Source organism: Zingiber officinale, chromosome 6B, assembly GCF_018446385.1.
Source record: "Zingiber officinale cultivar Zhangliang chromosome 6B, Zo_v1.1, whole genome shotgun sequence".
In the NCBI taxonomy this organism is placed as follows: Eukaryota; Viridiplantae; Streptophyta; class Magnoliopsida; order Zingiberales; family Zingiberaceae; genus Zingiber; species Zingiber officinale.
This window is the reverse complement of record NC_055996.1, coordinates 12693347-12720507: the sequence shown is the minus strand read 5'-3', so window position 1 is coordinate 12720507 and position 27161 is coordinate 12693347. Positions and strand designations below refer to the sequence as shown.

General features: G+C 39.8%; 1 protein-coding gene across 1 annotated transcript in view; it reads right to left on the bottom strand.

Moving 5' to 3' along the window:
- LOC121990770 overlaps positions 1-27161 on the bottom strand; it is a 76154-nt gene that overhangs the window by 23134 nt on the left and 25859 nt on the right. The window lies entirely within an intron of this gene.

Genomic DNA, 27161 nt, shown 5'->3' with positions numbered 1-27161 from the left:
TTCCCAACAAAGAAGAGCAAGGAGCATATTATATGCTTCTCTTGCAATCAAAAGGGGCATTATCGTAGTCAATGCCCCAAGGGGAAGAAGAGGGTCAAGGCTCAAGGAGGCACTAGTCAAGGGGGAGCCTCCAAGGTAAAGAAGAAGGTAACATTTATTGAGCATACTCCTTTTTATTATGGTAAAAAGCATGATAGGTCTAACTTTTATCATTTTAATACAATTTACCATAAGAATAGAAAGCATGAGGGCTTTAAGGAAAAGCATGTGGCCCTACATGCTAAGACTATCACTCCTAGGGTTAGGAATGTAGGTAAAAGTCTAGGCAATAACTCTAAGGATTTTAGATACAAGCCGAGAAACCAAAATGCTCATGGACTTAATGAAAAACCAAATTCTAAGGATTTAATGATAGAAAATCAAGTCTTGAGATCAAGACTTGATAAAATGGAAAAGACCCTAAAAAGGATGGAAAATATCCTAAAAGGGCAAAATGAGCAAAACCTAGGGCTAGGAAAGTCAAAGCCATCAAATAGCCATAGAGGTTTGGGATACAAACCAAAGGCTAAGAAGGATGTGCCTAGTTATCATAGGGTTCCATATAGTTATGGAACAAACCCTAGGTTTAGTGGTCAAGTCAAGAATACTAGGGAAGTCATCCCTAAGAGTATTTTTGCAACCAAAGTGACTAAGACTTCTAAGAAGTCTAAGAAAGTCACTAACAAGGTCACTAGGAAGGTATCTAGGGAAGTTATCCCTAGTGAGTACCTAGAGCATCCAAGGAGCACCAATAGGTGTTGGGTTCCTAGGAGCATCTTCTCTACCCCATAAATGGGTTAGAGAGTGTCAACTCCAATTAGAAGGGTAGTTAACCCAACTTTGAGGAAATTGACACTCAAGGAGCATTTTCAAGGTTTTTGTTAACCTTTGAAAATGAAATGGAACTATTATTTACTCCTTGAAAGAGTAAAATGTGCCTAGTGGTGAAAATTTGATTTTAATCTTAAAAGGCACATATTGGGAAATTCATAAGAGCTACCAAGTTGGGATTTTGGTATGTTCTTAGGAAATTTAAGGCAATCCGGGCCTTAACTTTAAAGTGCTACTCTTGTGGAAAAATGAAATATGCCAACATTTGAGGAATATGCTTAATTTCAATTGGCATAAATTAATCAAGGGAATTAGAAATGCCAATTTAGGTTTTGGCGTTTCTTGACGCACTTAAGGGCAATCTAGGTTTAAGTTGTAAGTTTAGCTAAGGTTTTAAGGATACTTAGATAGTTAATCTAGGTATATTTTATTTATGCTAAATCTTGCCATGATTGTTTGCCCATCATATGCCATGACATCATGTCTACTTTTGCATTCATGACTTATTATGAAAAATACAAAAATACCATGTCATGACATTCATACATCATGTAGTTATAGGATATTTTCTTTTGAAAATTATTTCCTTTTGATGTATGCCATAACATTATCATGCATTAGTTTAATTCCTTGTAATTAAGGACAAAAGGCATTTAACAACACTTATTAACAAGTGACATCCTAGGTGGGTGTCTAATATCTCCAAAATGCCTAGATAGATATGCATGATCCCTAGATTAGGGCAAAAACCAAAATCTCTACATCTCACAAAGACCTATAAGATGACTTGTATGTGTTTTAGTGCACATTAGATACAAGTGAGATGTTAGGATGATGAACAAAACTCAAGATGTTGATTTAGTGCATTCTTTTGAGTTTTAGTTTCATCAAAACACATAGATATGTGTTTTCCCATCATTGGGAAAGCTAATGTACAAGTCATGTGCATTAAGCCCAAGGAATATGGTGGGATATTGGTTTTGAAAAAGTTTTCAAAATGATTTTGGAAAACCTTGGTGAAGGCTATCTTTTGATAGTAATCACCATTGAATAGTTAGACACAAACTTGAAGAAAACACTAAAGTTTTTGCAAGTTTTCAAGTTTGTGTCAATCTTTGAAAATATGATGTATTTTCATAGAAAACTATTTTTCCTTGATAATATATGCCCTAAACAATGTCTACACGAAATTTCATAATTTTTGGATTTTTGTAGAATTTTCTAGGGGTTTCTGAAGTTGACTGAAATGGAATTTCAGCAACTATCAGAGCTCCGATCGATCCATGGATCGATTGGAGTGCCTGAATCGATCCATGGATCGATTCAGGAGGCATTTCCCGCGAGCAGAAGCTCGCTGGATCGATCAGTCGATCGATCCAGGGTGTCTGAATTGATCAGTGGATCGATTCAGAGAGGTTCAATCGATTGGAACCCAACTCCAATCGATCCAAGTTGCTGATTTTGGCTGGGAAGGCCTGATTTCAGCATCTTTGAACCGATTTTAGTCTAGGTAACCATTCCAAACCCATAAAATATATTTGTATACATAAAAAGGGTGTTTTCATGTGAAAACAAGGATGGATTGGTTAAGGAAGGCTAAGTTGAAGTTTAGGTTGAGGTTTGTTTCAAATTTTGAATATTTGAACCTCAAAACTTCTAAAATTGGTTTTCCTAATGGTTTAGGGATTCCAAGTCATTGTTGGTGCAATGACAGAAGTTACCACCATGTCTTTAGGGGGAGGGACTCTTTAAAGACATGAAAATTATTTTTCATGAACCTTGGAAGGTGGTTAACCTTCTGTTGTGAACTTGCTCAAGGTTGAGCATTTAAACTTGAAATGTGGATAAATGGGGAGTGGATATCCTCATCATCTCAAGTGGCAACTCAAGTGGTTGAAAATGCTCAAGGTTGGGTATTTGTCAACATTGAGGGAGAAGTTAAGGATAATGAAGGGTATGAGACCTTCAATATTGAGTTGATCACAATGAGTGAAATTGTGATCACGATGAGCAACTCTTCAGGGGGAGAGTCTTCAACAAATGGAGTTGTTGAAGTGTGCCCAAAATTGGAGCATAGGTTGATGTGTGTCCAAAGACGGGTTGATGTGTTTTATTAGTAGGGGGTTGATGTGTGCCAATAGGGGGAGAATGAAAGGAAGTAAGTTAGGTTTTCATTACCTAGAGGGAGTTTGCCCTCTTAGGGGGAGAATGAAAAGCTTAATTTATGGGTTCATTACCTAGTGGCATGAAGAAGGAGGCTATAGGATTAGCCTAACTTACATGTGGGATTGTAAGTGTTATTGTGGTATTGTCAAACATCAAAAAGGGGGAGATTGTTGGTACAATATCCCTCAGGTCAAGGGTGACCTGGTTAACCAAGCTGAGTCTTGGTTAGGGTTTAGATGTTTGACAATAAGATATTGATTGAAGAAGAGTCAAGTAGGTCAAGGTTGACTGGATACTTGACTGGGAAGTCCTAACTGGAATGTCAGGCAGAAGGAAAGTCCTAGTGAGTGAAGCTAGGCAGAAGGAAATCCTGGTGAGTGAAGCCAGGTGAAAGTCCTAGTGAGTGAAGCTAGGCAGAAGGAAATCCTGGTGAGTGAAGCCAGGTGAAAGTCCTAGTGAGTGAAGCTAGGTAGATGGAAAACCCTAGTGAGTGAAGCTAGGTGAAAGTCCTGGTGAGTGAAGCCAGGCAAGGAAAGAAAATCCGGATGGATCAAGGATGATCGGACATCCGGTGTTGGAAGTCCAAGTAGGTCAAAGGATTGTTGGATACTTGGCAAGGAAGGAAATCGGATGGATCGAGGATGATCGGACATCGGTGTTGGGAAGTCCAAGTAGGTCAAAGGATTGACTGGATACTTGGCAAGGAAGGAAGTCCGGATGGGTCAAGGTTGACCGGACATCTGTGGGGAAGTAGGTCAATGGGGTGACCGGATACTTGGCACGACGAGTAAAAGTCAAGTGGGTCAAAGGATTGACCGGACACTTGGTGGGAGTCTGGCGGTCAAGGGTGACCAGATACGAGGCATGATGTACCAACAGTCAAGGTTGACCGGATGTTGGTTAGGAGGTTTGGGACTTGGTTTGGGCAAAACCGCCGGATCGATCCGTGGATCGATCAGCCGTGAATCGATCGGTGGATCGATCCGGATTCTTGTCAATAAAGCTTCGGATCGATCCGTGGATCGATCCAGGTCGCTCACTGTATGTGGGCCACGGATCGATTGGAATAGCCGGATCGATCCGTGGATCGATCCAGCGGGTTTCTGAAACTCGGATCGATCCGTGGATCGATCCAGCCTCCGATCGATTCGGAACATTCGAATCGATCGGGATCCGACCGCTGCGTCGTTTAAAGCCGCAGGCGAGCGTGGTCTTCGGCATCTCTTGACGAGCTCTTCTCAGATTCATTCCAGCTCCTCCACAGCTCTCTACAAGCACGTGATCGCCAGTTCTTGAAGGTTCTTGGAGGCTTTCCAAGTCAAGAGGCGGATCTATTGCAAGAGGAAGAAGTTAGGGTTAGGGTTTTTACTGCACATCTTGTAAGCTTTTGCTTAACTTGTATTTCCCTTTCTTCTTCTTGTATTGAGAGTGTTGTAGGGCTTCTCCGCCTTTGGTAGTTACCATAAAGGAGTGTTATTCATAGTGGAGGGTGTGTGCGTTGGTGTGGATCCTTGGATTAGTCACCTCTTGTGAGGTGGATACCAAGTAAAATCCTAGTGTTAGCGTGTTTGTGTTTGTTTCTGTATTTTCCGCTGCACATCCAAGAAGAAACAAGCAACGCCAAGCAACGAAGCGCACCGAGCGAACGCGACGAGCTATTCACCCCCCCTCTAGCTACTTTTGGTCCTAACAAAATGGTCCTACTCAATACACTCTGAGTGTATTAGTGTAATTATATAGTCAAGATAAACTAATACCTAATTACACTACAGCCTTCTAATGGTTTGTTCCTTTCCATTTTGGTCGTGAGCTACTGTTTATAATTTATAAGGTACTGATAACATCATCTTCTGCATGTGACACCACATACTATGTTATCTACAATATAAATTAATTGAACAACTACAAACAAATGTAGATAATTTGACCAAATGTGATTCTTTATTCAAAACAAATGTTTACAAAAGCTTAGGCTTTTAGTATATAAAATTTCCTTTTTACTAACCATGAAGGGATTAAAATTATTGGAGAAATTTTTATAAATTTCTGGAGATAAATTAGGAAGTTTTAATTAATTAAAACTCTCCTTGTTTATAGCTTGTGGTGGCCGACCATTATAATTGATGAGAAGAAAATTATTTTTAATTAAATAAATTTTCTTTTTCAATGGCAAAAGAATTAAGGAAGTTTTTATTAAATTTTCCTTATTTGCCAAGACTAAGGATTATAAAAGAGGGGGTAGAGGAGGCTTCATGGCTAACGACTCTATTCTATTTTCTCTATCTTTTCTTCCTTGGTGTGGCCGGCCCTTCTCCTTTTCTCTCTTCCTCTTGTGTGGCCGAAATCCTTTATCTCTTGGAGCTTGGAGGAGGTGGCCGGATCTAGCTTGAGGAAGAAGGAGAGAAAGCTTGCATCCCTTGGAGCTTGGTTGGTGAAAAAAGTTCTTCATCCTTTAGAAGATATGCTTGGCCGAAACTTGAAGGAAGGAAGAAGAAGGTGCCTTGGTGGTTCTCGTCTCGGAAGATCGTTGCCCACACAACGTCCGGGATTAGAAGAGGAATACGGTAGAAGACCTAGAGGTTTTTTTTGTTTACAAAAGAAAAGGTATACTAGTATTTAATTTTCGCATCATACTTTATTTCTTTATAAAAATACCAAATACAAGAGGCATGCGATTCTAGTATTTCGAATTAGTTTTCGATGTTGTGTTCTTTTATTTTTCTTTTCCTTGTGATTTGATTGTTCTTTTTGGTTGACCTAAAGTTATTTAAGGAAATTAAATATTAGCTTTCCTTAAAAGGCTTTGTCTAGGCAGTGGTGGTTGTTCCCATATCCAAGAAGGTCATGTGCCTCGCCATGCAGTCCTGGAAGCCAATTTTGGAAATTAATATTTAATGGAATTAATAACCTAGGTGATTTGGATCGAACGTGTTAAGTTCCGCAGGAGATCCAAGTCTAAACCTAAAAGAACAAATAAATTAAACTTTGGATCAAACATGTTAAGTTCCGCAGGCGATCCAAGTTTAATTTAAAAGAACACATGGTAGCTAGGAAAAGGTTCAGACCTTTGTATAAAATTTTTGTACAGTGGAACCATTAGGTTTCCGAGTAGCAACTAACAGATGCCTTGAATGAAAAATCAATTCATTCCATCACTAAAAGTGGTCGGCCACTTCAATGAGGTTTGTAACCTCCATGGAATCTCAAGAGTCAAGACTTTTGGTTTCCCTCATGAGGTGGCATACCATGAAGTTGCCTTGATGATGTGGCACATCATCATTGGCCGACCCTATGCCAAGTCACAATGACATGGCATTTGGTCAAGTCAAGGTCAAGTCAAACTTGACCCTTCATCTTCCCTCTCAAGTCAAGTCAAACTTGACTTAAATTCTCCCATGGTTGATCAAATCCAACCTTTGATTTAAGTCAATTTAATTTAGTGAATCTCTATCCATTAAATTAAATTGATTCAATGAGTCATAATCTAAATTAGACTCATTCAATACATGAATCAAATTGAGTCCAACTCAATTAGTCTAATTTGGATTACTCTTAATCCAATTTGGTTCATCATATGAACCTAATCCTCTTGGTTCATCATATGAACCTATCCTACATCTAATTGCCCTTTGTGTGTGACCCTATATGTTCTTGTAATGTTGGCAATGTTCCTAAACCCATTTAGAAGCATAAGTTGTTGGTGCGGGAAGCATCCGACGATCGAACTCGTGTTTTGATAATGGCAAAGAATTCAAAGTTAAGATGTTTTTTAGTCTAACAAGCCTACTTGAGGATTTCAGGAAAGTCCTAGCTAGGGTTAGGCAAAGGGAAAACCCTAGGGGGCGGTAACCCTAGGTCATAGGGGGTGGTAACCCTATGCGGAAAGTCTTGGCAGGTCGATGGCTTCAGGCAAAAGTCCTAGGGGGTGGTAACCCTAGGTGAAAAGTCCTGGTGTCGCGAACCAGGTGAAAGACTGGACTAGCCAGGGAAGCGGATGTCCAGCAGAAAGTCCGGAAGCATCGAGTCGATCTGGAGGATCGGCTGGCATCAGGTAAATCTTCCGAGTGGAGTAGGTGAGGACGCGTTCCCCGCAGAGGGAACAGTAGGCGTCGGGTCGACCTAGGGTTTCCAGATGGAAATCCAAAGTCAGACTCGGACAGTCCGAAGACTGTCAATTATTACTTACTGTGTTTTATCAGATTCTAACACTGTCTTGCAGGGTATTTTTCTCGGACTAACCTTTGTTTGCAGGTGAGGAACCTGCTGGAAAAAGGCTGTCCGGGCGCCCGGGATGGATCCGGGCGCCCGGAATAGGTCTGGGCGCCCGGGACCAAATTCTATCCCCTGCGCGACTTCGCCACGTGGAGCATCCTGGTTGGTTGGCCACGTCACACTCCAGGCGCCCGGAAGGGATCCAGGCGCCCGGAACCGCATATAAAAGGAGGGTTGAGGTGCAGCTTCAAAGGACAACGAATTCTAAGTGATCTTTCATCAACATGCTGCTCCAAAAGACGCTCCGAAGTGCTACTACAAGTGCCCGACGACCCGAAGCTTCAGAATTAGCATTTCTTGTCGTCGGTATAATTTTTGATAGCTTTTATTTGTACTCATAATTGTAATCTGTTAACGAGCTTATAGTTGTTGCCCACCGGAAGCGATCAAGGATCGCGGGCCTTCGAGTAGGAGTCGACTTAGGCTCCGAACGAAGTAAAATCGACCTGTCTCTTTGTGTTGTCTCTTTATTTTATTTTCGCTTATTCCACTGCACGCTTTAACTCCGATAGTTTTCCGATAATCGAACGAAATAGCCACGAGCGCTATTCACCCCCCCTCTAGCGCTTCTCGATCCAACAATTGGTATCAGAGCAGGGTCGTCTTGAATCAGTGCAACCACTATTTGAGACAATTTTTTTGTGGTTTTGTTCGGAGTCGATTAGAATTTAGCCTCATAGCTATATTCTAATCTCTTTTTACGAATCGATTTTCTGCTCAAAGCTGGTCAATACCACTTGAGCCTGTTATTTTTTCCTTCCTCCCGCACTACTAATCCAAGACTTAGTCTTGGAATAGATCTTGTTGTTTCTGTGTTTATAGATTTAAATGGCCCAACAAGAAGGATATAGCACCGTTCGTCCCCCACTATTTTCCGGAGAAGACTTCGGATATTGGAAGGGGCGAATGGAGATATATCTAAAGATCCAGTTCGACACCTGGATGATCGTCAAAACAGGACTGCAACTACCAACTGGTACAGACGGTAAGCCTACATCCTGTGAGAACTGGGAGCCCGCATTTATCAAAAAGGTGGAAGCCGACGCCAAAGCTACCTGCACCATCCAATGCGGTCTGACCAAAGAAGAGCTCAACAGAGTCGGTTCATTCTCCTCTGCAAAGGAACTATGGGAGAAACTGATCGAACTACACGAGGGCACCTCGGAAACCAAGGTAAGTAAGCGTGATTTGTTACTAAATAAACTATACAATTTGAAAATGCAGGAAGGCGAGACGGCAAGTTCTTTGCAAATTCAAGATATCCTGAATTCTCTACATGGAATCAGGTGGAAACAGAGATATAATAAGGTATGCCCTTAACTCATTCCCTAGGAGTACACTATGGGCATCAATGGTAGATGCCTATAAAGTCTCTAAGGATTTGTCCTCCTTGAAATTAGACGAATTATTTAGTGAATTCGAACTCCATGAACAAACTAATGCACAGCCATCTGAGAAAGGGATTGCTTTGATTGCAGGAACGAGTCGAACACGGGAATCAAGAGGACGGCGAAAAATTGAATCGGAATCAGAAGACGAACCTGACTCAGAAGATTCAGAAGATGAACTGACCAGCGAACTTGTGAATCTTGTAAAGAAGCTCTACAAGAAGAAGAAGGGCTTCAACAAGAAAGATCTAAATGTTGGGATCTCTTCGTACGACTAGAGAGGGGGGGTGTGAATAGCCGACCCCAATCTTTCGCGTTTCTTTCTACAAACTAGGGTTAGCGCAGCGGAAATAAAAACAAGAAACGAAAATAAGAAGATCAAACCTCAACGCGTCGATGTAACGAGGTTCGGAGATGAAACTCCTACTCCTCGGCGTGTCCGTAAGGTGGACGAAGCCTATCAATCCGTCGGTGGATGAGTCCCCGGAGAACCGGCTAATATATATACTCCTTCTGGGTGGAGAAACCTCACCACAATCTTTGCAACAGCAATAAGGAGTACACGAAGAACAAGAAAACAAGAACAACAGGAATGTAAAGACACTTGCTTGCCTCTTGTTGTCGATTGGAAACCAGGTGAAGCAGCAGCTTCTAGGATCCAAACTCAGCTAGAAAACCAGCAGGAAACTCACGCAGAGCTTCAACACAATGAGAGCTCAGCAAAGCTCAAATCACAGTCTCGTGAGAAAGAGAGTTGTTATCTTCTTCGTCTCCTGTAGAGGTCTTATACCTGCACCTGCGAAGAAGACACAGAATCTAGCCGTTGTGTCGCAACGGCTAGTGTGTGGACCGATCAGGCATCACCCTGATCGGTCTGGGGCTGGTCTGATCGGTCGTGGGGACCGATCAGGCTCTATGCTGATCGGTCCCCAGACCGATCAGAATAGAGCACAGAGAGTTGCCCAACTCTCTGTGCGTACCCTGATCGGTCCCGTGGACCGATCAGGCTTCCTGCTGATCGGTCATGGGGACCTGATCGGTCGGCAGACCGATCAGGATATCGCCTGATCGGTCTTGCAGACCGATCAGGCTCCATGCTGATCGGTCCCCAGACCGATCAGTAAGCTCACAGAATCGTGATCGCCTTCTGTTTGTTATCTGATCGGTCACCAGACCGATCAGATACACAAACGTATCGCTGGATCGGTCTGCAGACCGATCCAGAGCTTGGTTTTTGCCCAAACCAAGTCCCAAGTCTCCCAAACCAACATCCGATCAACCTTGACCTGTTGGTACATCATGCTTAGCATCCGGTCAGTTCCTTGACCTGCTAAGACTCTTCACCAAGTGTCCGGTCAATCCCTTTGACCCACTTGGACTTTTCTCTACACCAGATGTCCGATCATCCCTGATCCATCTGGATTTCCCTTGCCTGGCTTCACTCACCAGGACTTTCACCTGGCTTCACTCACCTGGATTTCCACCTGGCTTCACTCACCAGGATTTCCACACTGCCTAACATCCCAGTTAGGACTTTCTCACTGCCTGGCTTCACTCACCAGGACTTTCCAACTGCCTAACATCCCAGTTAGGACTTTCCCACTGCCTGGCTTCACTCACCAGGACTTTCCACACTGCCTAACATCCCAGTTAGGACTTTCCCACTGCCTGGTTTCACTCACCAGGACTTTCCACACTGCCTAACATCCCAGTTAGGACTTTCCCACTGCCTGGCTTCACTCACCAGGACTTTTCCACTGCCAAGTCTCCATATTTGGACTTTTCCCGTGCCAAGTCTCCACACTTGGACTTCTCGCGTGCCAAGCTCCCTGCTTGGGCTTTTCCGTTGCCAAGTCTCCATACTTGGACTTTTTCCCGAATCAGGTCAACCAGGTCAACCTTAACCTACGGTTGCACCAATAATCTCCCAAACATCTATTCTTGTCCCATATCAAGAATACAACTCTTCCACGAGTGTCAAACATCAACATGCAACTCAACTAGGTCAACCTCGACCTAAGGTTGCACCGACAATCTTCCCAAGTCAAACATCAAAATACAACTCGAGTCAAGTCACCTCGAGTCGGGTCAACCAGGTCAACCTTGACCTAAGGTTGCACCAACAATCTCCCCCTTTTTGATGTTTGACAAAACCCATAATCAAGTTAGGTTAACCCGATAACCTAACTTAGGTTTTCCAACCATCTTCCAATGTCCAATGTTCTTTCCTTGAACATTCTCTGGACATTCTCCCCTTAGGTTAACCCGATAACCTAACTTGGGTTCTCCAATAATTCTCCCCTTTTGACACACATCAAAAAGAATTTCAATGTTCTTTTCTTGAACATTCCTTGACATTCTTTCCCTAGCTTAGGTTAACCCGATAACCTAACTTGGGTTCTCCAATAATTTCTCCAATGAACACTCTCCCCTTTTTGACACACATCAAAAAGGAAAAAGAGGGTATCAAGGTCAAGAGTTTCTTCCTAATGAAAGTCTCATACCTTTCATTGAAACTCTTAATTTCCCCCTTGATACTAAACTCAACAATCAACTTAGTGATAATCCCATATCACTCAAGTCTTTAAGAGTAAAAACTCCCCCTAAAAGTCAACTCCCCCTTGACTAATAGGTAAAACTCCCCCTAAAGGTCAACTCCCCCTTGACCATTGCACCATCAATGTCTTGGAGAGTTTCAAACATTTGGAAATCCAAAGCACCAACTTCCCGAGCTGAAATTTCAGACAACAGCTGAAAAATCAGAAATTGGCACGCACTGATCGGTCCCTGGACCGATCAGAAACCCCCTGGATCGGTCCCCAGACCGATCCCCGCTTTCTGGATCGTCACTGATCGGTCACCAGACCGATCAGGACTTCCCTGGATCGGTCCGGTGACCGATCCATACTCTGAAATCAGAGATTTCTGATTTCCCTTCTCCGGAAATTCAGAAACTCCTAATAAATTTCAGAAAATTCCAAAAATCGTAAAATTTTGAGGATACATTCCTCATAACATATACTATCATGGAAAAATAATTTTCGATGAAAATAACTTCCATTTTTCAATCTTGATACAAAGTTCAAAAACTTTGAAATAGTTCAAGTTTAACTCAACTTTGTATCACAATGTTCAATGATGAATGCTATCACTAGGAAAGCTTCATCAAGGTTTTTCAAATCAATTTTAAAATGCTTTTAAAACCATTTGAATTTAGGACCATAATCTTAGGGCTAAATGTACATGACTTGTACACAAGCTTTCCCTATGATCCCCAATTTCTTGAATTAGGGTCATCTAGGTACAAGAACAATGCACCTTGATCCTAACTCATGATCCTAATATCTCACACACATCTAAGGTGTATCAAACCACATTCAAGTCAATTTGATGTGAGATATGGGTTAAGGTCATCTTAGGCTAAGTTCTCATGCATTTTCTAAACTACACTTTGATCTCAATATCAAAATGTGTTTTTATCCTTAAATCAATTTCATTGATTCTTAATGCAAGAGATGATGACATGTCATGAAATAATATCATAAATGAAAACATGTGCCAATGTCATGATGTCATGGCATAAAGTTTGAAACTTAAATAAACATGACATATAAATAACCTAAGCATTATCATGACATTTCAAATGATCATAAATTAAATATGATGTCATGGCATGGCATATGGCAACCAATCATGGCAAGTTAGCACAAATAAAATACCTAAATTCCCTATCTAAGTATCCTTAGCCTTTGCTAACTTAAAATCTAACCCTAGATTGCCCATATATCCCTAAGAGAAAACCAAAATCCCAATTATGGTATTTCTCTAGGTTTTCTTAAATTGTGCCAAATAAGATTAAAATCGATATTTTTCAAATATGGCACAATTTACTCTTCAAGGAGTAAACGATAATTCCTTTTCATTTTCAAAGGTTCACAAAACCTTGAAAATGCTCCTTGAGTGTCAATTTCCTCAAAGTTGGGTTAACTACCCTTCTTATTGGAGTTGACACTCTCTAACCCATTTATGGGGTAGAGAAGATGCTCCTAGGAACCCAATACCTATTTGAGCTCATTGGGTTCACTAAATATTCACTAGGGATGACTTCCCTAGCAACCCTCCTAATGACCCTCTTAGGCTTTGAAGCCTTGGTTGTTTGGGTCTCGTCAAGGTCAACTATAGGGGTGACTCCCCTTGTAACCTTGGTAATGGTCTTCCTAGCCCTAGGTTTTGTTCCATAATCGAATGGAACATTGTGGTAAGTGGGCTTGACCATTTGGGACTTAGGTTTGTGACCCAAACCTTTCTTGTCCTTGGACTTGGGTTTTTGACCCCTAGACCCTAGAGTCAAATCCTCAAGAGCCTTTTCTAGAGAGTCAAGTCTTGACCTCAAGACTTGATTTTCTTTCTCTAATACCTCAAGCTTTAATTTATCTTTTTTCTTTGAGGTATTCCTAGGCATATGTCTAGATGATTTTGGATTCCTACCTAGGTTTTCCTTAGCCTTAGATGGGCTAATTCTAGGGTTGGCTTTCCTAGTGTTATCCTTATCTAGGCTCACATGTTTGGCACCTAAGCATGTGTATCGATTTCTATAATTAACATGCTTATCATTCTTGACAATAGCAATAAGGCTACTAGCATGCATCCTACTAGAATTGCAAGAATGTGCCTTAGAGATTACCTTAGGGTTTTCCCTAGCTCCCCCTATACATGTGCTCGATCTCTTGTCCTTGTGAGATTGCCTCCCTCTCGGACATTGGCTCCGATAATGTCCCCTTTGCTTGCATTGGAAGCACACCACGTGCTCCTTGCCCTTGCGTGTTGGGACTCCGGCTTCCTTGACCTTTGGCGCCGGTGGAGTCTTTCTAACTCTCTTTGGACATTTACTCTTGTAATATCCATACTCCCTACACTCAAAGCACATTATGTGTAATTTGCTATAAATTAAAATGCTTGAGTTACCTAGGTTTGAGGGTGGATGAAAGCTCTCTTCTTCATCCCTTCCGGAGGTAGACGCTTCTTCTTCTTCTTGCTCCGAACTTGAAGAAGAACTCTCCTCCTCTTCTTCTTTAGATGTTGAGTGGCCCTCAACTTCTAAATCCATTCCTTCATGAAGTGAGCTCCTTGGCTCACTTGACTCCTCTTCATGACTTGAAGTGGAGTTCTCCTCATGGAGCTTTGTCAAGTTATTCCACAACTCCTTGGCATCGTTATACCCACCTATCCTACACAAAACATCATTAGGTAAAGAAAATTCAATGATTTTCGTTACCTCATCGTTGATGGTTGATTTGTGGATTTGCTCCTTCGTCCACCTCTTCTTCTTGAGAGGTTTTCCTTCTTCATCCTCCGGAGGAGTGAAACCTACTTGCACACACCTCCAATTCTCAAGATTAGTCATAAGAAAATATTTCATTCTTACCTTCCAAAACGCGAAGTTGTCGCAATTGTAGAAGGGTGGAATCGTGATGTCCTCTCCGAGTTGATCCATCTCTAGCTTGTGCTCCCTCGGGTGTTAATCCGGCGAAGAGCGACCTCGCTCTGATACCACTTGTTGGGATCTCTTCGTACGACTAGAGAGGGGGGGTGTGAATAGCCGACCCCAATCTTTCGCGTTTCTTTCTACAAACTAGGGTTAGCGCAGCGGAAATAAAAACAAGAAACGAAAATAAGAAGATCAAACCTCAACGCGTCGATGTAACGAGGTTCGGAGATGAAACTCCTACTCCTCGGCGTGTCCGTAAGGTGGACGAAGCCTATCAATCCGTCGGTGGATGAGTCCCCGGAGAACCGGCTAATATATATACTCCTTCTGGGTGGAGAAACCTCACCACAATCTTTGCAACAGCAATAAGGAGTACACGAAGAACAAGAAAACAAGAACAACAGGAATGTAAAGACACTTGCTTGCCTCTTGTTGTCGATTGGAAACCAGGTGAAGCAGCAGCTTCTAGGATCCAAACTCAGCTAGAAAACCAGCAGGAAACTCACGCAGAGCTTCAACACAATGAGAGCTCAGCAAAGCTCAAATCACAGTCTCGTGAGAAAGAGAGTTGTTATCTTCTTCGTCTCCTGTAGAGGTCTTATACCTGCACCTGCGAAGAAGACACAGAATCTAGCCGTTGTGTCGCAACGGCTAGGGGACCGATCGGCATCACCCGATCGGTCTGGGGCTGATCCGATCGGTCGTGGGGACCGATCGGGCTCTATGCTGATCGGTCCCGACCGATCAGCGAGTACTGATCGTCTCCTGATCGATCCGTGGACCGATCAGGCTTCTGCTGATCGGTCATGGGGACCGATCAGCCCGATCGGTTCCCGGACCGATCCCACCTCTCAGAGAGGTGGTGCGTCTCTGCTCAACTCTTCCGATCGGTCTCGGGACCGATCAGATGTCTCAGAACCTTTCATTTTGTCGATCGGTCACCGGATCGATCGGATACACAAACGATCATTGGATCGATCCAGAGCTTGGTTTTTGCCCAAACCAAATCCCAAGTCTCCCAAATCAACATCCGATCAACCTTGACCTGTTGGTACATCATGCTTAGCATCCGGTCAGTCCCTTGACCTGCTAAGACTCTTCACCAAGTGTCCGGTCAATCCCTTTGACCCACTTGGACTTTTCTCTACACCAGATGTCCGATCATCCCTGATCCATCTGGATTTCCCTTGCCTGGCTTCACTCACCAGGACTTTCACCTGGCTTCACTCACCAGGATTTCCACCTGGCTTCACTCACCAGGATTTCCACACTGCCTAACATCCCAGTTAGGACTTTCTCACTGCCTGGCTTCACTCACCAGGACTTTCCAACTGCCTAACATCCCAGTTAGGACTTTCCCACTGCCTGGCTTCACTCACCAGGACTTTCCACACTGCCTAACATCCCAGTTAGGACTTTCCCACTGCCTGGTTTCACTCACCAGGACTTTCTACCTGCCTAACATCCCAGTTAGGTCTTTCCCTTGTGCCAAGCTCCCTGCTTGGACTTTTCCAGTGCCAAGTCTCCATACTTGGACTTTTCCCGTGCCAAGTCTCCACACTTGGACTTCTCGCGTGCCAAGCTCCCTGCTTGGGCTTTTCCGTTGCCAAGTCTCCATACTTGGACTTTTTCCCGAATCAGGTCAACCAGGTCAACCTTAACCTACGATTGCACCAATAATCTCCCAAACATCTATTCTTGTACCATATCAAGAATACAACTCTTCCACGAGTGTCAAACATCAACATGTAACTCAACTAGGTCAACCTCGACCTAAGGTTGCACCGACAATCTTCCCAAGTCAAACATCAAAATACAACTCGAGTCAAGTCACCTCGAGTCGGGTCAACCAGGTCAACCTTGACCTAAGGTTGCACCAACACTAAAGAAGGCAGTCCAATCCAGGGAGGCCCAACAAAACTCAAAGGTAAAGTTCGAAGTCACATGTTACGGGTGCAACCAGAAAGGGCATATCAAGGCCAACTGTCCCAACCAAAAGGAGGTCAAAAAGCAAAGAAGAAAGAAGGCACTAAAGGCAACTTGGGACGAATCTTCTTCGGAGGACGAAGACGACGAACTCGACCAAACGAGTTTACTCGCATTGATGGCCCGGGACCAGATCATCGAATCTGAAAGCGAGTCAGAAGCCGACTCCGAGCAAAGTCACGGATCCGCATCCGTTTTCGAAGGGCCAGACTCCGCTGTAAGTATTCCTAGGCTTAATAATTTAGTCAATTATTTACTTCACAAATTAGCCAAGTCAAATTTGAAAATTAAGTCACTTTTAAAAGAAGTAACCATTCTTAAAGGAGTAACTAACTCAAAATCTTTAACTGAAGATTCAACTCAAGTACAACAACTTGAGAAAGAAAATTCAAATCTGAAAAATCAGTTAAATGATTTAAAAATTACTTTAGAAAAGTTCTCTCTGGGCTCCAAGAATTTGGATCTAATTCTTGGGACACAAAGAGCCGTCTACAATAGAACTGGGCTAGGATATAAAAGTAAAAAGAAATATAAATCTTATTTATCCTTAATAAACAAACAAAGTAGTAAATCAGTCCAAGCATGGGTCTCCAAGTCCAAATTGATAAATCAAATTGGACTTGGCCAATACTGGGTTCCGAAGGATCAAATATACTTCCTCGACAGACCATATCGAGGCCGTGATCCAGGGAAAGCTAAAATGAAAACGATCGTAATTCAAAATTCGAAATTAAATTAAAATTTTAAAATTAAAAATCAAATTCAAAATTCAAAATTCGAAATTAAATTAAAATTAAAAATTAAAAATCAAAAATCAAATTCAAAATTTAAAATTCGGAATTAAATTAAAAATTAAAAATCAAATTCAAAATTTAAAATTCGAAATTAAATTAAAAATTAAAAATTAAAAATCAAATTCAAAATTCAAAATTCGAATTTAAATTAAAAATTTAAAATTAAAAATCAAATTCAAAATTCAAATTTAAATTAAAAATTAAAAATTAAACAAATCAAAATTATAAATGAAAAATAGATGGAGGGTCCAAACTAGCTGACACCTCCAACTGAACTACCCGACAGGGTAACTGAACCTAATTTACCCGGAATGGGTAAAACAAGAATAGATTACCCGGCAGGGTAGTTAAGGTTAGATTAAAACGGGATAAGTTTAACTTGAACCACAGTACTGGTGAAGTTTTTGGATGATAGTACGTTAGGGAAACTTGGGCATCGCATGTCTAGGAAGATATGACTTCGACCTGGTGCATTTGGCCAAGTGGAACTGACCGAAGCTACCCTTAAATGGATCCTAACTAGTTAGACCAAGTTTTAGTATTAAGTTTAATGGGTAGGACTATTTGGAAAACCTCGAAGGCATGGTTACTTTAATGAGCTCCTTGTGACTCACCATAGCCCAGAAGTTTATCCAAAGAATGCTTACTTGTTGAATCCAAAGCTAAACCTGAATCTAACACAAGACTAAACAAAACCCTTAAATTGAACCTCAATTCATCTCACAAAAAATTATAGGATTCCCTGATTGAGAAATTAGATCGGGTGAGATGACTAAGTAATTAAAATCAAACTGAAAATTATTTTAAAAAAAAAAAACTTAAATTTGAAAATTATTTTAAAAAACTTAAATTTCAAAATTATTTTAAAAACTTAAATTTCAAAATTATTTTAAAGACTTAAATTTCAAAATTATTTTAAAGACTTAAATTTCAAAATTATTTTAAAAAAAAACTTAAATTTCAAAATTATTTTAAAGACTTAAATTTCAAAATTATTTTAAAAAAAACTTAAATTTTAAAATTATTTTAAAAACTTAAATTTCAAAATTATTTTAAAAACTTAAATTTCAAAATTATTTTAAAAAAAAAACTTAAATTTCAAAATTATTTTAAAAACTTAAATTTCAAAATTATTTTAAAAACTTAAATTTCAAAATTATTTTAAAAAAAAAACTTAAATTTCAAAATTATTTTAAAAAAAACTTAAATTTCAAAATTATTTTAAAAACTTAAATTTCAAAATTATTTTAAAGACTTAAATTTCAAAATTATTTTTAAATTTCAAAATTATTTTAAAAACTTAAATTTCAAAATTATTTTAAAATTTCAAAATTATTTTAAAAACTTAAATTTCAAAATTATTTTAAAAACTTAAATTTCAAAATTATTTTAAAAAAAAAAACTTAAATTTCAAAATTATTTAAAAAAAAAAACTTAAATTTCAAAATTATTTTAAAACTTAAATTTTAAAATTATCTTTAATACAATAGAATAGAAAATTTAAGTAGACAATAAACATAGTGTCTGCTTCAATCACGCTATCTTTAATCCATTAAAATGAAACCAATTCAACTACTTCATGTGTAGGAATTGGATCAATGGATGTTGGATAGTGGATGCTCCAGACATATGACTGGAGACAAGTTGAAGTTTACCAAACTCAAGTACAAGAGTCTAGGATCAGTTGCATTCGGCAACAACGGTAAACTTAAAGTAATCGGAAAAGGTAATATTGAACTTAGTTCCAATTTCATTATTCGAAATGTTTTATTGGTTGACAATTTTAACTTTAATTTACTAAGTATAAGTCAATTGTGTGACAGCGGATATCTAGTTAATTTCGATAAATCTGGATGTCTAGTTAAAAATATTGAAAATCCAGAAATTAAACTTAAGGGACTTAGGAAAAATAGCATCTACACAATTAATTTATCAATATCCTCTATAAAGTGTCTCCTGACACAACAAGAGGAAACCCAACTGTGGCACAGAAGGCTGGGTCACACACACACAAGACTTATTTCAAGAATGAGTCAAAATGGTCTAGTTAGAGGTTTGCCCAAATTAAAATTTATTGAAAATTCAATCTGTGATGCATGTCAAAAAGGAAAACAAACCAAGTCAACCCACAAGTCAACTAACCTAGAAAGATCCAACACCATACTTGAGCTCCTTCACCTTGATCTATTTGATTCACATGGAGCCAAATCACTAAACAAGAACCAATATTGCTTAGTAATAATTGATGACTACTCTAGGTACACTTGGGTAAAATTTCTAAAAACAAAAGATGAAACCTATGAAATATTTAGTAATTTTTGCAACTTAACGGAAAATGAAAAAGATACTAAAATTAAAAGAATAAGAAGTGATCACGGAGGGGAATTTGAAAATCATAAGTTCACCCAATTTTGTAAAATAAATGGATACCAACATGAATTTTCATGTCCTAGAACCCCCCAACAAAATGGACTAGTAGAACGTAAAAATAGAACACTACAAGAAGCCGCTAGGACAATGTTAAACGAATATGAGTTAAGTCACCAATTTTGGGCTGAAGCAATAAATACGGCAAATTATATTCAAAATAGAATTTTAATAAACAAATATCACAACAAAACACCGTATGAACTCTACTATCATAAAATTCCCAATCTAAACTATTTAAAAGTATTTGGTTGTAAAGTTCACATTTTAAATACTAAAGATTACTTAGGAAAATTTACACCCAAATCTAACCAAGGAATATTCTTAGGATACTCCTCTACCAGTAGAGCCTTTAGAGTATATAATCAAAATACATTGAAAGTTGAAGAAACAACTAATGTAATATTTGATGAAGAAAACAACTTACCTAATATAAATACAAATATTAACACTAATCCAAGAGATGTAGATGATGATGAAATCCAACCTAATCTTAATGAGTCTGAACAACCAGTTTCTGACTCACAGATAAGACCAACTAGAATAAGCACCTCTCACCCACCTGACCAAATTTTGGGTGACCCAAACCTAGGAGTCAGAACTAGATCGTCCTATAGAAACCTTAGTCAGATTGCTCTAATTTCGAAAATTGAACCTAAAACTATAGAAGAAGCCCTGCCTGATCCAGACTGGTTCATTGCAATGCAGGAAGAATTAGCCCAATTTGAGAGAAACCAAGTCTGGGACCTTGTACCTAAACCCATAGATAAATCAATAATAGATACTAAATGGGTTTTTAGGAACAAGTTAGATGATCACGGTGATATAGTAAGAAACAAGGCAAGGTTAGTAGCTAAAGGGTTTAGTCAAGTCGAAGGCCTAGACTATGATGAAACCTATGCTCCAGTAGCTAGACTCGAGTCCATTAGGATGTTATTAGCCTATGCAGCCAATAAAGGATTCAAATTGTACCAAATGGACGTTAAGTCAGCCTTTTTAAATGGTTTTATCAAGGAAGAAGTCTACGTAAGCCAACCTCCAGGGTTTGAAGACATAGACTACCCTAATCACGTTTTTAAATTAAAAAAGGCACTATATGGACTAAAACAAGCTCCTAGAGCATGGTATGAAAGATTATCTAATTACTTAATATCCAAAGAATTTAACCAAGGACAAATCGATCCTACTTTGTTCGTGAAAACTATAGGAAAAGACATCTTTATAGCCCAAATCTATGTTGATGACATAATTTTTGGCTCAACTAACTCAAAATTTCTAAAAGAATTTATTAAGTTAATGGAAAGTGAATTTGAAATGAGCATGGTTGGGGAACTCAACTTTTTCTTAGGCTTACAAATAAAACAAACCAAAGATGGAATCTACATTTATCAAACTAAGTATGCTAAGGAGTTAATCAAAAAATTCAGCATGGAAAACTCAAAAATTATAAATACTCCAATGACAACCAACATAAACATTGACTCTGACCCTGAAGGAAAACCTGTAGACCCAAAATACTATAGGAGTACCATAGGGAGTTTACTTTATCTAACTGCAAGTCGACCTGACATACTGTTTGCAGTAGGTATGTGTGCAAGATACCAATCCTGTGCAAAAGAGTCACACCTAACATATGTTAAAAGAATACTGAGGTATATTAAAGGAACTCTAAATGTAGGACTTTGGTATCCAAGAACTTGCACTTTTGACCTTTATGGCTATTCTGATTCAGACTATGCCGGGTGCAAGCTAGACAGAAAAAGTACAAGTGGTGGCTGCCGTCAGTGCCTAGTAAGTTGGTCAAGCAGAAAGCAACATTGTGTTGCTCTATCCACTACAGAAGCTGAATACATAGCTCTAGGAGAATGTGCATCTCAATTGTTATGGATGATGCATACACTAAAAGACTATCAACTAGACTATAAAAATACTAAAATCTTTATTGATAATATCAGCTCAATTAATCTGACCAAAAATCCTATACACCACTCTAGGACCAAACACATAGAGGTAAAACACCACTTTGTAAGGGATCATGTAGCTAAAGGTGAAATTGCACTCAACCACGTTGAGTCCAAATCAAACCTAGCTGACATTTTTATAAAACCCTTACCTGAACTTGAGTTCAGTGGACTTAGAAGGCAAATAGGAATGTGTTGGGTAGAATAGATATCTTACTATTATTATTTTGTTTTCAAATTCTAGGAAAAATAGTTTTTCAAAAGTCCAATTTTACTAGACTTTCAAAAGTTGGGTTTAGTCTAGGTTATCCCCCTAGATATCATGTTCCACTAGAATTAATCCAGAGCATCTCACAAAACACCTAGGTTTACCTTGATTGTGATTGAAAAACATAGAATGGCGTGAGATGCATAGGGTATAGCCTGGACTCAAGAATGCTTATATCTGTGCATCAATATGAGTCTGGGCGTTAAATATGCAATAAACATTAATCAAGTTAAAGTTCTCCAGCTCTAGTCAAGTCTATCTGGACCTAAATAACTTAACTTGACTAACCTAGTAAAAGCTATTGTCCTATAGACAATCAGCAAGTAGCTAAAGGTTAGACAGTTGGCAAAAGATACTCAATTTCTTTTTTAAGAATGTTTTGCTCTCTATGGCTCTGATACCTAATATATAAACATGACTTGTGCTTGGACTTAAGGACCAACTGAACTTAAAAGAATAATCTTGTCCTAAAAACTTAAATTCCAATTGACCTTAAACTTCCAAACTCTGTTGAATATTGCTAACTTTAATCATGTACAACTCTTTATACATTGCCCATTTTTTTGAATTATGGCAAAGGGGGAGAGTAGCAAAAATGTAAACATAAAATTCAAGTTAAAAATTAAGGGGGAGCAAAAATTAAGGGGGAGCCAAAGTTAAGGGGGAGTATATAGGGCAAAATTTACTTTAGTTACCTTGTTCATCTATACTTAGCAAATTTTGCCTGTGTTTAAAATGACTATCTATTCGCTTGTTTACTTAACTTCGAATTTGTGTTGCCATAATCAAAAAGGGGGAGATTGTTGGTGCGGGAAGCATCCGACGATCGAACTCGTGTTTTGATAACGGCAAAGAATTCAAAGTTAAGATGTTTTTTAGTCTAACAAGCCTACTTGAGGATTTCAGGAAAGTCCTAGCTGCGGTTAGGCAAAGGGAAAACCCTAGGGGGCGGTAACCCTAGGTCATAGGGGGTGGTAACCCTATGCGGAAAGTCTTGGCAGGTCGATGGCTTCAGGCAAAAGTCCTAGGGGGTGGTAACCCTAGGTGAAAAGTCCTGGTGTCGCGAACCAGGTGAAAGACTGGACTAGCCGGGGAAGCGGATGTCCAGCAGAAAGTCCGGAAGCATCGAGTGCTGAGCAAAAGTCCAGTCGATCTGGAGGATCGACTGGCAACAGGTAAATCTCCTGAGTGGAGTAGGTGAGGACGCGTTCCCCGCAGAGGGAACAGTAGGCGTCGGGTCGACCTAGGGTTTCCGGATGGAAATCCAAAGTCAGACTCGGACAGTCCGAAGACTGTCAATTATTACTTACTGTGTTTTATCAGATTCTAACACTGTCTTGCAGGGTATTTTTCTCGGACTAACCTTTGTTTACTGGTGAGGAACCTGCTGGAAAAAGGCTGTCCGGGCGCCCGGGATGGATCCGGGCGCTCGGGATGGATCCGGGCGCCCGGAGGTCTGGGCGCCCGGAACAGGTCCGGGCGCCCGGGACCAAATTCTATCCCCTGCGCGACTTCGCCACGTGGAGCATCCTGGTTGGTTGGCCATGTCACACTCCAGGCGCCCGGAAGGGATCCATGCGCCCGGAACCGCATATAAAAGGAGGGTTGAGGTGCAGCTTCAAAGGACAACGAATTCTAAGTGATCTTTCATCAACACGCTGCTCCAAAAGACGCTCCGAAGTGCTACTACAAGTGCCCGACGACCCGAAGCTTCAGAATTAGCATTTCTTGTCGTCGGTATAATTTTTGATAGCTTTTATTTGTACTCATAATTGTAATCTGTTAACGAGCTTATAGTTGTTGCCCACCGGAAGCGATCAAGGATCGCAGGCCTTCGAGTAGGAGTCGACTTAGGCTCCGAACGAAGTAAAATCGACCTGTCTCTTTGTGTTGTCTCTTTATTTTATTTTCGCTTATTCCGCTGCACGTTTTAACTCCGATAGGTCTGATTGAGCCATGTGGGTACAATATTGACCTCGAACAAAGAAAGTGGAGGCTCCTATGTTCGGATTAAGAGGACCAGACACCAGGCAGGAAGTCCTAGTTGCGACTAGGCAAGGAAGTTCTAGTAGGTCGGGTGGACCGAGGGGCAGGAAGACCTGGTGGGTCGAGGATCGGACGTGGGAAGCCTATGGTCCTTTGTTTGAGGGGGGTATTGTTGGGGTTGGAAGGTTACAAACATAGTCCCATATTGGAAACACATGGGAAAGATCATGGGTTTATAAGAGAAAAAGATATCTCCATTGGGATGAGGCCTTTTGGGGAGAGCCCAAGAGCAAAACCATGAGGGCTTAGGCCCAAAGTGGACAATATCATGCAATTGTGGAGATATCTAAATTCTTTTCGATCCTACATAAGTAATGAGCGGTATCTAGCAACATATCATTACTACCCAAGTTACAAGAATGTTGAGATCCAACTGTTGATTGCTACTCGGAAAACCTATCGGTTCCACTGTATAAAAATTTTGTACAAAGGTCTGAACCTTTTCCTAACTACCATGTGTTCTTTTAAATTAAACTTGGATCGCCTGCAGAACTTAACACGTTTGATCCTAAGTTTAATTTAGTTGTTCTTTTAGGTTTAGACTTGGATCTCCTACGGAACTTAACACGTTCGATCCAAATCACCTAGGTCACAAAGACAATTAAATATCTATTTCCAAAATCGGCTTCCAGTATTGCATGGCGAGGCACATGGCCTTCTTGGATATGAGAGTAACTACCACCGACTAGACAAAGCCTTTTAAGAAAATTAAATATTTAACCTTCCCATAGTAACCCTAGGTTAACCACTAAGAACAATCAAATCACAAGGAAAAGAAAAAAACAAAAGAACACAACTTCGAAAACTAATTCGAAAAACTAGAATCGCATGCCTCTTGTATTTGGTATTTTTACAAAAAAACAAAACTAACATGATGCGGAAAACAATTATTAGTTATACCTTTCTTTGTGAATAATGACCTCTTGATCTTCTACCGTATTCCTCTTATAATCTTGGATGTTGTGTGGGCAACGATCTTCCGAGACGAGAACCACCTAGCACCTTATTCTCCTTCCTTCAAGTTTCGGCCAAGCACAAAACTTCCAAAGGATGAAGAACTTTTTCCACCAACCAAGCTCCAAGGGATGCAAGCTTTCTCTCCTTCTTCTCCAAGCTAAGATCCGGCCACCACTTGATCTCCAAGAAAGATGAGAGATTCGGCCACACCAAGGAGAGGAGAGAAATTGAAGAAACCGACCACACCAAGGAAGAAAAGAGGGAGAAAATAGAATAGAGGTTGTGTCCCGTGAAGGCACCCAAACTTCCTCTTTTATAATCCTTAGCCTTGGCAAATAAGGAAAATTTAATAAAACCTTCCTTAATTCTATTGCCATTGAAAAGGAAAATTTTAATTAATTAAAATTAAAATTCTTTTCTTAATGTATATGGTCGTCCACATCAAATAAGCAAACAAGGAAACTTTTCGTTAGAAAAATTAAAACTTTCTAATTTGCTTCCGGAAAAATTTTAAAATAAAATTTCTCTTTAATAATCCCTTCATGGTTAATGCTATAAAAGGAAATTTCTATAATTTTAAAATTTATCTTTTCAACATGTGAATGATTTACAAGGAAAGTTTTTACCAAAATTAAAATCAACCTTTTAATCTACAAATAAGGAAAGAGATTTAACTCTTCTCTTAATCTTTTGTAGAATCTTATAAAAGGAAATATTTTAATTTTTAAACTCTCTTTTAAATCATGTATTACACATAAGAAAAAAATTTAAAATTAAAATTCCTTTTGTATTTTTAATGGTCGGCCACCTAGGCTTGGGTTCAAGCTAGGGCCGGCCACCCATGGACCAAGGCTTGGCCGACCCTAGCTTGGTCCCCAAGCTAGCTTGGTCGGCCCCTATAACATGGGTATGAAGGTGGGTATAGGTGGGTATAGTACTCTATAACTAAGAGACTACGATAAGGATCGAGAGGTGGAATTGGTTTTGGTCTCCTGATAAAATTAAGCATCTCGTGTTCGCCCCGAACACACAACTTAATTTTATCAATAATAATTCATTTCACTAGAGAACTATTATTGAACTACCGCACCAATCCCAAATTACATTTTTGGGCTCCTTCTTATTATGAGTGTGTTAGTCTCCCTGTGTTTAAGATAATGAATGCCCACTAATTAAATGAATTACTGAAAACTCATTTAATTAATATCTTAGTCCAAGAGTAGTACCACTCAACCTTATTATCATGTCGGACTAAGTCCACCTGTAGGGTTTAACATGACAATCCTTATGAGCTCCTCTTGGGGACATTCTCAACCTAGATTTTTAGGACACAGTTTCCTTTTATAATCAACAACATACACTATAGGTGATATCATTTCCCAACTTATCGGGCTTATTGATTTATCAAACTAAATCTCACCCATTGATAAATTAAAGAAATAAATATCAAATATATGTGCTTGTTATTATATTGGGATTAAGAGCACACACTTCCATAATAACTGAGTTTTCAGACTTGATCCCGGGTAAACATGAACCTGATCCCCGAACATATGACGAAGCACTCCAAGATATAGATGCAGCATCTTGACAAAAGGCAATGGATTCTGAAATAGAGTCTATGTACTCTAATAAGGTCTGGGAGCTCGTAGAACCACCTGATGGTGTAAAAGCCGTTGGATGCAAGTGGATCTACAAAAGGAAAAGAGGGACAGATGGGAAGGTAGAAACCTTCAAAGCTAGGCTTGTTGCGAAAGGGTACACTCAGAAAGAGGGAATCGATTATGAGGAGACATTTTCACCGATAGCCATGCTTAAGTCTATCCGGATACTCTTATCCATTGTTGCTCATATGGATTATGAGATTTGGCAAATGGATGTCAAGACAGCTTTCCTTAATGGAAGTCTTGAAGAGAATATCCATATGAAGCAACCAGAAGGGTTTATTGAAAAAGGCAAAGAGCATCTAGTGTGTAAGCTCAATCGGTCCATTTATGGACTGAAACAAGCTTCAAGGTCTTGGAACATCCGGTTTAATGAAGTAATCCAGTCATATGGATTTATTCAGTGTCCGAATGAGTCTTGTGTATACAAGAAGTGTAACGGAAACGTGGTGGTATTTCTTGTACTATACGTATATGATATTTTGTTAATTGGCAACAATGTCAAGGTATTATCGGACGTAAGGGTATGGTTGTCCAAACAATTTGATATGAAGGACTTAGGAGATTGTGCACACATTCTTGGGATCAAAGTTATAAGGGATCGCAAGAAAAGAATGTTGTGTCTGTCCCAAGCTTCATATATAGATACAATCCTTGCTCGTTTTAGCATGCAGGATTCCAAGAAAGTGTTTCTTACCTTTTAGGCATGGAGTAGCTCTATCTAAAGAGATGTCTCCAAAGACATCAAAGGAGATAGAGGACATGAAAGCAGTTCCTTATGCTTCGGCTGTAGGAAGCCTAATGTATGCAATGCTATGTATGAGACCTGATATCTGTTTTGCCGTGGGCATGGTTAGCAGATATCAAAGTAACC